The sequence below is a fragment of the Cavia porcellus genome, unplaced genomic scaffold (genome assembly GCF_034190915.1).
Source record: "Cavia porcellus strain 051 isolate PalLab524CR breed Dunkin Hartley unplaced genomic scaffold, mCavPor4.1 scaffold_2, whole genome shotgun sequence".
NCBI lineage: Eukaryota > Metazoa > Chordata > Mammalia > Rodentia > Caviidae > Cavia > Cavia porcellus.
Genome location: NW_026947485.1, coordinates 32,612,049 through 32,622,217, shown reverse-complemented (window position 1 = coordinate 32,622,217; position 10,169 = coordinate 32,612,049). Strand labels below are relative to the sequence as shown.

Here is a 10,169-nt window from a genome sequence, read left to right as displayed (position 1 = left end):
TTGACTTGATGTTTACCCAAAGGAGCTGAAAATTAGTGCTACACAAAAGCCTGCACATGGATGTCTACAACAACTTTATTTACAGTTTTCCAAAATCCAGAAGTACCCAAGATGTCTTTTGGCAATGTGGTGGACAGACAACTGTTGGTTAACTCATAACACCCAGCTGAACTGAATCAGCACAGTGCTGGGTGTGGACGGCCCACTTGAAGATTGTTGCCAACAGCATAAAAGGAAAATCAGAGAGGAAGAAGTGGTGGTGCTGGTTCTCCTGTTGCCATTGGTTCTGTTGGAGGAGCTTGTTGAGTTTCTTTCTTGGTATGAACTTGACTGTTCTCTCCATCAGAGGAGGTCAAGACCTCACTGTTGCTGAAGATGATTGTGGTACTTTGCGGGGGGAGCTCTGGTCCTTACATTGAACATTGCTGCCTGGCTCCAGTGCAGAACCCTCAACCTACTGACACAGATCCTTCATTCCACTGGCACGGACTCTCTAGCTTCTACTGCTGACCTTTGGGCCTTCCCAGCCCAGAAACAGACTTGTATGAGACTTGTATGTTGTGGGTTCTATGGCTCCAGCTGGACTCATGGGAGGTACTATCATGGGTTCTAGATCTTCAGCTGGACTCATGCAGGACATTGCCATGGGATTCAGGCCCTCAGCTGGATTATTTGAGTCTTTAGTATGTGGACAGATTTCTTGCACTTTTTGTGTTTGACTCCTTGGCTGACTATTATAAGATAATTCTATAAATTATGTGTCCTGCATCAAATTATTTTTCTTGTAAACCCTGACTGCAACAGCAGGTGTCTGGATAATCAAACTGCAACACACCTAGACAATGGATTATTATATTTAGTGCACAAAAGAAATGAGCTCTCAAGCCAGGAAAACATGAGATGAAACTTACATGAAAGAAACCAACCTGAGAACAATGAAAAACTATATCATTCCAACAATTTGACATTATGGAAAAGCAAAAGTATGGAAACAGTGAGAGATTAATAGTGGTCAGGAGTTGACAAATGGAGGGAAAAATAGCAGAGCACAGAGTATTTAGGGTAATGAAACTATTTGTATGACTGCAGTGGTAAGTATACAACATTACGCATCTATCCAGGCCCACAGAATATACCAAGCCAAGAGCAAACCCGAATGTAGATGGTGGGTATTAGGTGACGATGATGTGTCAGTGTAGCTCACTCACTGTGGCAACTATGCCACTCAAGCAGGGTATTGATGGGGAGACCATGCATGTGTGAGGAGGGGGACACATGAGAAGCATCTGTACTTTCTTTTCACCATCAGGTGAATTTAAAACTGTGCTAAGAAACAGAATCTTTTTTCTTTGTTTAAAGTGCTGCTGAGCTGTGATTTATTCACTGTCTTGCTGCCCAGGGCCTTGGGCCCCAGCATGTGAGGAAACCCAGGCTGGCCATCCAGTCCCCTTCCAGACCTCAAATGAGGGCATCCCAGCACTCGGCTCTGGCCAAGATGCTGGATGCAGAGAGAAGCCAGCCCACAGCGTCCTGAGGAAAGAAATAAGGACTGTGTTCTGCCTTATTTGGGGACTTGGGGATGAATCATTACCACCTGAAAATTAACTGAAACATATTTTCCCTTAAAGATGACCCTCCACGTAAAAGTTAATAGCTCAAAAATCAGGAACCCAGAAGGACAAATGAGTGAGGGGACAGCAGCCGCACAATTTTGAAAGTGAGTTCATCGTGCTGACATAGCAGATCCCAGAAGTCTGTGCAGTAAGCTCAAAGAGGCAGGGGCTGTGAGCAGTGTGGCTCTGAGATGGGACAAGTTACTTCTGGGCAGGGTGAGAGCTGGCTGAAGGAAGGTACCCAACGGGAGGGTTGTTTGATGCTGTGTAGAAAAAAGCCAGCAGCTCAGACCAGGCTACCAAGCCATGTGGCTTGTGCTCCTTGTCCAACTCCACCCAGGACACAAGGTGTCTTTCTTAGAGAAGCCAAACGAGAGCACAGGACCAAAGACCACCAGGCACTGGCCTTAAAATGAAGGGTGACCTAGCCCACGGGTCAATCCGGATCCGCGGGGCAGTTTCCTGGTGAAGGAACGGGGATTGACAGATTCAGGGTAGGAGACAGAGAGATGGAGACAAGTCGAGAAATTCTGATCAAGCCTCATTTATTGATAAAGTGGTGGCTGCTTTTATAGGGCAGGGGTGGGCCGGTGGGACAGGAAGAGGCTATGGGGTAATCTCTGATGGGTCATCGTCACGTCCGTGTACGTGACGTAAGTAGGAGAGGATTATGGTTAATGTAGGCGTATTATGTGCGCATATGAGGGAGAGGCGGGAGACAGCAGCGGGGCGGTCGCACCGCTCCCTACAGAAGGGGTCTGTTTTACATGCTGAGTCTGAGCCAGACCCCAGCCCTAGACTTGCTCCCTGCTGCTCAGCTGCAGGTGTTCTGTCCTCTGGCCAGAGACTGGAAGTGTTCTCTATGAAATCTGACCAACCCAAGAGAAGCAACCTACAACATGGACACCAGGTGGCACCCAACGAACAGGATAACCAGAGTGGGCCCTGTGAGTAGGAGGCTTCTAATCTGAGCAGCGGCTGGCTCTAAGCAAGACAGGTGGTAGAGGCCCACCATGCATGTGAGGGGAATCTGGTGGCAGAGAGCACGGCAACCAAAAGGGACAGAGTGCACAGGCAGAAAGGGTGCCACCATGCCCTGAGTGATAGGAGAAGGTGGAGCATGCGTGGCACCAGAGCAGGACCACAGCCCTGCTGTTGGGTCAGAGGTCTCCAGCACACCCTCAGCCACCTCTGTGCTGCAGTTCCATAATCCCAACTGTCCCGCTGTGCCCCACCTCCCACCAGAGCCTGGCCCAGCTCTCATTTCTGACTCAAGCCTCGACCCCAAACTGTAGTTACGTATCTCCTGCCTCTGCCCTCTGCGGGCTCTGCCCAAGGATGAGCTGGCTGGCCATCTCCGTGGCACCGGCTCCTCCTCCCTCATTCCTGCTGCTCTGCTTCCTAGGGCCACCTACCAAGCCACTCATTTCAGGCTCTGCTTTCAGGGGAGCTACACTTGGAGTCTGAGGGACGAGACCGCAACCTCGGAAGCCTGGGAGCTGGGCAGCAGAGCAGCAGGAGAGCCAGGCGCCAGCTCCCCGGACTACAGGAACAGCAGACAATTGTCTTTCCCCAGCTGGGAAGAGCACCGACCTCATACTCCTGGCCTGTAGGTGCAGATCCATAGCTGGTGCAGACCCCTATTGCTGCCTCTCACAGACAGCCCTCTCGCCCCATCAGAAGGGTCTCTAGTGCCCTCTGCAGGTGGCTGCCCTTTCCTGGGCTGTGCCATGCTGGAGCTAAATACAGACTTTCAGTAGCAGAAAATCTGGAAACCCAGGAAGGGGGATGCAAACTCCAATGAAGAAGCTGGAGTTCAGGAAGGGAAGGGGACTCTCTTTTGCATAAACAGATAAGTAACAGGGAATCCCAGACTTCCTCGGGGGGGCAGGCTGTGTGTGTACCCCAAACATTCCAACCATGCTGTCTTTACTGAGCCTCAGCTCTCCCTGCCTCCAGTTCTTTGCACATGCTGTTTCTCTGCCATGCGTGTCCCTTGGCCTTGGCTGCAGCCACACTTGGCAAGACCCTTATCTTCCCTCTAAACCCAAGGAGGACAACAGCACCCCCTCATCGGCCCCTACACACACCACCTGGGAACTACGTAGCTCTGCAAGGCTCCGTGGACACCTTGTCTCATTTTCCCACAGGTCTGTGAGCTCTGCTGGGTCTGGGACAGGCCATGCTAATTTCTGTACATGATCCCTTTGCAACCCCAACCTTAGCACTAGGATCTGTGTCCTGAGCAAGTCATCAGCCTCTTTTCTTCTGTCTTGTCTTACGCAGTGTGAGAGTAGTAGTGAAGGTTGGCATTAACAGGAAACCACTGAGGCATAAGGACAACAAGAAGGGTCGGGGGGTCGAAGAGCCCTAAGAAAGAGAGTGGGGACTGCAGAACTTCCCCTCAAGAGGGAAGTAGGATCTGAGAGGGTCCTAAGGACATCTGCATGGACTAGCTGAGCCCCAAGAGGGTAAGAGAGGGCTGGTGAACCCCAAGGGGGTCAGAGCATGTTGGGAAGTTCTCTGGAGGTGGGGAAAGCACTGAGCCAGGCCCTAAAGAAGGAAGACAACCTTTCAAGATGATCCACAGGGAAGGAGGAATGTGTCTGGAGGAGAGTGAGGAGAACAGCTGCACACAGTGTTCAGGGAAGAGGACAGGAAGGAAGCTGAAGCATGAGTCAGAGATGAACCCAGCAGGGACAGGTGGATGGGTGGCCCGGAGGTAGGTGGCCCATAATGGTCAGCACTGAGCAGGCAGTTGTGAGCTCCTGGCTCAATCACAGGCAGCTTCTCTGAGACCATCGAGTTTCTGAGGACACATGCAGTTTTCAGGAAGTGGACCAAGCACCTGTCCCCACCCCACCTGGCAGAAGCCAAAGGAGAAGAGTGCATACTTTGAATGGCTGGACCAGAACCCAAAGGGGAAAGTGAGCATCCAGCTCCCAAGATCCTTGAAGCTGAGCATCCTGGAAACTTCTAGAAGATATCCAAGGCTCACCCAGTTCTCCAAATTTGGCTTGTGTAGAAGACACCAGAAAGCAACCTGAGTTCCTGAGACTTCTGATCACAGCAGGAACCTAGGCAAAGATGGGAGGGCTTCCTCCTGAGGCAGCTGGAAAATGCCAGGCCAACTCCACAGTGTACGGAAGCCTCCATCTGCTGTGTGTTTTGAATGCCAACTCAAGGGTCAGTACAGATCACCATGGCTCAGACTGTATGCACTAGAGGAAGGGTTGAGCAAGGGACATGGAGGGAAAGATGTCCCCAGAACCCTTGGCTTGTGTGGCTTTGAAATCCAGGACACTGCGGCCAGCTTGCTCTCTCAGGAGACAGTAGCCAGTTCCCAGCCACGACTCATGTTGGGATGGGTGAGAGACAGAAGCAGACTGAGGCTCCCAGGGTGCTCACTGAATAAGGGAATGAGGGCTGGGCGCAAGGAAAGACAGTACCCAGTTGTTCCCCAGTGGCAGGACCAGGAGCTGGGAGAGAGAAAGTACATGTGTATGTGCAAGGCAGAGAGGGGAAGGAGAGCGCTCTGTCTCTGTGGGGTGTGGAAGCGCAGGCAGGGTGGGGGAAGAGGTCCTCCTGCAGTCTAGCACACAGTGGGAAACTGGTCTAGAGGAGATTACTTCCTGACTTCGTTTCAAGCTTGGGTACCGGAACCCTGTGCCAGAATTAGGGGTGGGATGTGGAGTCTGGGTACTTCTGGAAGGGGCATATCCAGATCAATACCAAGAGAGAAGACAGGCACCCAGCTCGCCAGAAGAGCCAGCCTGGTCTGCAGAAGCTGATAGGGGCTGGGGTGGGCATGGCTGTCCCGGGCCATGCAGAATGTAGAGGGTTGGGACTGAGGGGTCAAAAGCCCCCCAAAATGGTACAGAAGTCTGTGCACCAGTGTGGTGGGCAGAAGCAGTGGACCAGGGCTGCAGGGATGATGGATCAGAATAAACTAGGCCACCTCTAGTGCCTCCTGGGACGGGGTAGAGCAGAGCCAGGAGTGAAAGAGGGCAAGATTCCTCTCTGAGGCTTTGGTGGGGTGGAGCACATTCATGGGAAGGGAGATTTTCTGGGTGGGAGCAGGGAATCAGAGCCTGGTGGGTAGGTAAGAAGGCTGCTAGACGTTCCCAGCAGAAAATCACTCAGGGAATCATTAATGGTGGCTGAAGCTGCCCTTCCTTCTGCAGAGCTCAGCCTGGTTAGGACTCGATGGGTGCAGAGCTGTAGGCAAAGAAGTTCCTGGAATTGAATGAGAAATCTGTTTTCCCCTATCATTAGACTGGGAGTTGACCACCGATGCATTGGAAAGCCAGAAGTGTGTTTTTCCTTTGTAATGGTAACTTCTGGATCTGAGAAAGATGTTGGCTGTCAGGTCTGCAGACCAGAAAATAACTGCTCTGCCTCTCCCCTGGAGTTACAGTGCTCATTTCAAACCTTGAAAGACATAACTGCTTGTTTTCTTTCAGAACCATACAGCAGGAAAGCTTTTCTATTTGGCAGGAAGGGCAGCTTGCTTCTGGAAATCCATCAGACAGCCGTTAGGCCGTTAGGCACTCAGCCATGTAACACCCTCATTCCTGCACCACGCGGTGGGCATGGAAATGGAATGGAAAGGCAATGGGAATGGGAAGGAGCTGGGTGCCCCAGTATCCTCTGGAAGAAGGCACCATGGGTAGAACCTGCCCTGCCCTGTGCTTCCCAGGGCCAGCAAGAGAAAGGAGTACAAACTCAGACAGGTCCTTGAAGATCCAATCATCCAGTTCATAGATTGGAAGACTGAAGCTCAGAGAGAGAAGGAGCAGCTGAGGGTCAAAGTAAGGTAGTGACCATGCACAGTGGAGCCTTGGCCAACAGTTAGGAAACCTGGCTTCTGACCCAAGGAAGCTTGTGTGAGCTGAGCAGCTGAGACCGTTCACCTGCCCTCCTTGGGTACATGGTCCAAGGAAGGTGCCTTTCCTTTAGCCCCATCTCCTGAGGAGGACATCTTAGTCCTCATTTCCATTTTTGGTCAGGAAAGTACTGTGGGTTATCCAAGTTGTGCCACCATGGCCATGCAAAGTGGTAAATAGTCGGTGTTGAAGGCTTCAGTGCTGTGGTCAGAAGTGCTGGGTACTTTCCTATCTCAGTTTCCCAGCCTATGGCAAGGAAAGAAAGTAGGCAGGAAGCTAAAACTAAGGATTCTGGGCTTCATCAGAAGTCAAGTGTCCAATTAGAGGCAAATGTGCAGCTGTCTACCTGGGCTGGCTCCTACAAATGCTTCTGGCCTTAACATTTGCTGCTTCTCACTACTGTCCTGAGACTGCATCTCTGCTCCTTGCTTTACTTGCTTCTCAGCTCCCCTCTCTTCAGGGAGGAGGGGCCAGGGTTCCTCTGCAGAGATGGGCTCACCTCTCCCCTCAGCCATGTGGTTCACAAATAGAAGCACACAACATTGCGTTTTGTACTCTGCTAATGATTGAGTTACTTGGAAATCTTGTCCACATCTTCCATGGGGACAGAGACAGTCTATGTGTGATGCTCAATCCCTAGTTCTAGCACAGCACCCAGCACATACTAGGTATTTAACAAAAGTTGCAAAATAATTAAATTTATTAGCATATTGCAGATGCATGAGCTGAGGCTCAGAGAATTTAAGAATTTTCCCTATGATCACATAGTAAGCAAGGGATAGCCTCATTTTCCCTCTGAGTTGTGCATGTTTGCCAAGTATAGGAGACTGAGTGAGGACATGTGGCCCATGTGATTTGTATATACAGCAGTCTGTGCACCAAAGAGAAAGGACCAGCAAAGCATCTCCTGAAGTGTACATTCTCCATGGACAGACAGACAGGCAGGCAGGCGGCATGCATCTGTAAGCTTTGATCAGAGGCATGTCCAGTGTTGAGTGAGAATTATACTGAGATTCGGGCAGGTGATATATGGCCTCACCCTGGTACACAGGGGACTCTCAGTGACAGGCAATTTCCATTCCTAAACTGCTCTAGATCTGCAGAAGGAAGATCTTTCTTCCATTCCACTTCCAAGACCTCTCGCTGCCACTGCCGTGGTGAGAAGAGGGACCTTTCAGGAACCAGTCCTGTGTGGTGTCAGCACAGATCCTTGCAGCGGGGCTATTTGAAGACCCAGGCTGCCCGCAGCACCTCCCCACCTGCCCGCTGTGAGACAACCTGGCTCCCAGAATGCTCTGTTGCTTTCCTAGATGCCCCTCCCCCACTTACCCCTCTCTCCCATTTACTTTCCTCCAGCTGGTCTCAACAGTCCCTCAACGCTAGACTCTCTCCTAGGCACTGTGGAGCCTGGGTCCAGCCCAAGACTGTCCAGCAGTACTCCATTCCGTGCAGTCATTCACGAAACCGCTATTTCATGTGCACCTACTGCTTACAGACCACGAGAAGGGAGAAACAAACAGATAACTCCCTGTGCTCTGTATGAGACTTCATTTTTTACATTGAGAAAAAGACACCCATAAAAGAAAATCAAAGGAAAAAGTGAGGATGTCTATCAGAAGGCAGAAAGTTAGGGAATATAAAGCAGGACACAGGGTGGCTGTGAGTGAAAGTTGAGTTTCTCCATGTTTAACAGCGTGAGTCTCTACCCAGTACCCAGTAGCAGGGCCCGACATGAGGACTCAGGCATGCAATAGATTGAAAGAAGCCTTGGGAGAGAGAAAAGGGAGGGAGAGAGGGAGAGAGAGCTAAGCTGGACTGGAGTCCAGCTTTGCCCACCCCTCCTCACAGGAGCTCTGGGGCATGGAATATACATACTTAGTATGTATATTCCCCAGAAGGCTTTTGTCACACCGGATCAACCAGGGTCATCTGACTCCCCAGCCTCTGGTTACAATTGTACCTCAAAGATTATTTCTTTAATGAGGGACAGACCCTTCTAACCCATAGCAAATGACAAGCTACATAAGATCCTGAATGAATAGAGCACTGCAATGTATAAAAATACAATAAGCAAGATAAGCAAAAGGAAGACATGACAATATGGGCAAAACAGGTGACAGAAAATCACCGGAGCACAGAGTGCTTGCAAGGAACCAAACACAGAACATCTATGCAAGAAGCCACCCTAACACTTCAGGAGCCCCCGCCCATCCAGAGGACACTCATACGGGCCTAGATTGTCATCAAGCTGCCAGGAGGTACCAAAAGGTTGTTCATGGGGTGGGGTCTTTTCAGAGAGAATAAGAAAACCTAAATTACAAACACAGCTTCAGGTGGGAGACGCATCCTGGGCTAAAGTTGGTTTTGTCTCCATCCCCAGAAAGGCAGCCCTTTGCCAAGCAATTAGGGATCCCAGGATGGAGGTCAAATTCTCACAGGAGCTGTGTCTAATGCAGCCCCAGATGGTGGGTTGTCTCAACTGCCACATGTCGGCATTGGAGGGAAAGTTCCTGGACACCAACTATCATTTGCATATGGATGTGTAACTGCCAGTGTGACTGCAGCCAACACAATGGCTATTGGCCACTTGGTTCAGTTCTGGTTGTGTCACTGCTCAATAGGGAGTTAGTGGTGTCAAAGCACCACCACGTTAGTCATAATTAAAATACCAATTTACTTAGATTCACAAGAATCATAACAACAAAACACACATCACGACACTGCACTCTGTCAGTCAGCACTTGCCTGTGGCCCACCCACCTGTGGAAGAAAGAAAGGCAGCCATCCCTCCACCAAGGTCAGGTCCAGGGGCAGAGGTGAGCTGGATGGGGCCATGAGCATCCACTGCACTGTAACAGGGAGGGAGGGCTTCCGAAATCCAGCCATGGAGGGACTCAGGCCTCTTATTCACCTGCCCTCTTGGTAAGCACCTGCAGCATGGGCCTAGAGGAGAACCATTATCTGTGAGCCTACTGCCACACGGGCTGAAAATCAAGCACCCTTCCCCCATCTGCCCTGCCTCCATGGCTACTGGGGATAGATATCTCAGCATCTCTTGGGAGGATGACCATATGCAGTATAGCAAATATGGGGGATTTCCATCTATCTTCTGTTTGAAGGAATAGGTTGTTTTTACTGTTTTGTTATGTTTCTTTTGCTCTATTAAGTATTCTCAATTGGTTTTATAATGTTCTATTTTTGGTTTGATTTTGATATACCTAATTGACTGGACAACTATTGTGAAGTTAAAGAGATACACTACAGTACCTATTACTACTATCCCAGTATCCTACTGTGAAATCCTGTACCAATTTCACTGCATTGTCTCGACTGGCTTTGTTCTGTCTTGTGATGTTGCGTTTTTACTACCTTCAAAATAAAAAAAATAAAAATAAAAAAAAACAGGGAGGGCTTCAATGAGGGGACATTTAAGAAAGGAAGCTAAGCTGGTACCTGCTGAGGTGCTTTCTGGGCAGCAGTCAGTGAGTGTGAAGGCCCTGAGACCAGAGAGCAGGAGAGCAGAAAGCAGAGCCAGGGAGCAGACGGGAGGGTAAGAGGACTGGAAAATGCGTGTTCCCTCACACTGATGGGGAGCCCCAAGACCACTGTATAGCCCACAGTGAGCGGGGAGCCATTGAAGGCACTTGAGCAGGGGAGGAAATGATCCGAT

General features: G+C 50.2%; 1 long non-coding RNA gene across 1 annotated transcript; it reads left to right on the top strand.

Moving 5' to 3' along the window:
• The first annotated feature begins 2,291 nt into the window (after positions 1-2,291).
• On the top strand, positions 2,292-9,829 carry LOC134474028 (uncharacterized). Its single transcript, XR_010044578.1, has 2 exons — positions 2,292-2,560; positions 3,059-9,829. It is a non-coding gene; the product is annotated as an uncharacterized LOC134474028 (long non-coding RNA).
• Positions 9,830-10,169: the final 340 nt, after the last annotated feature.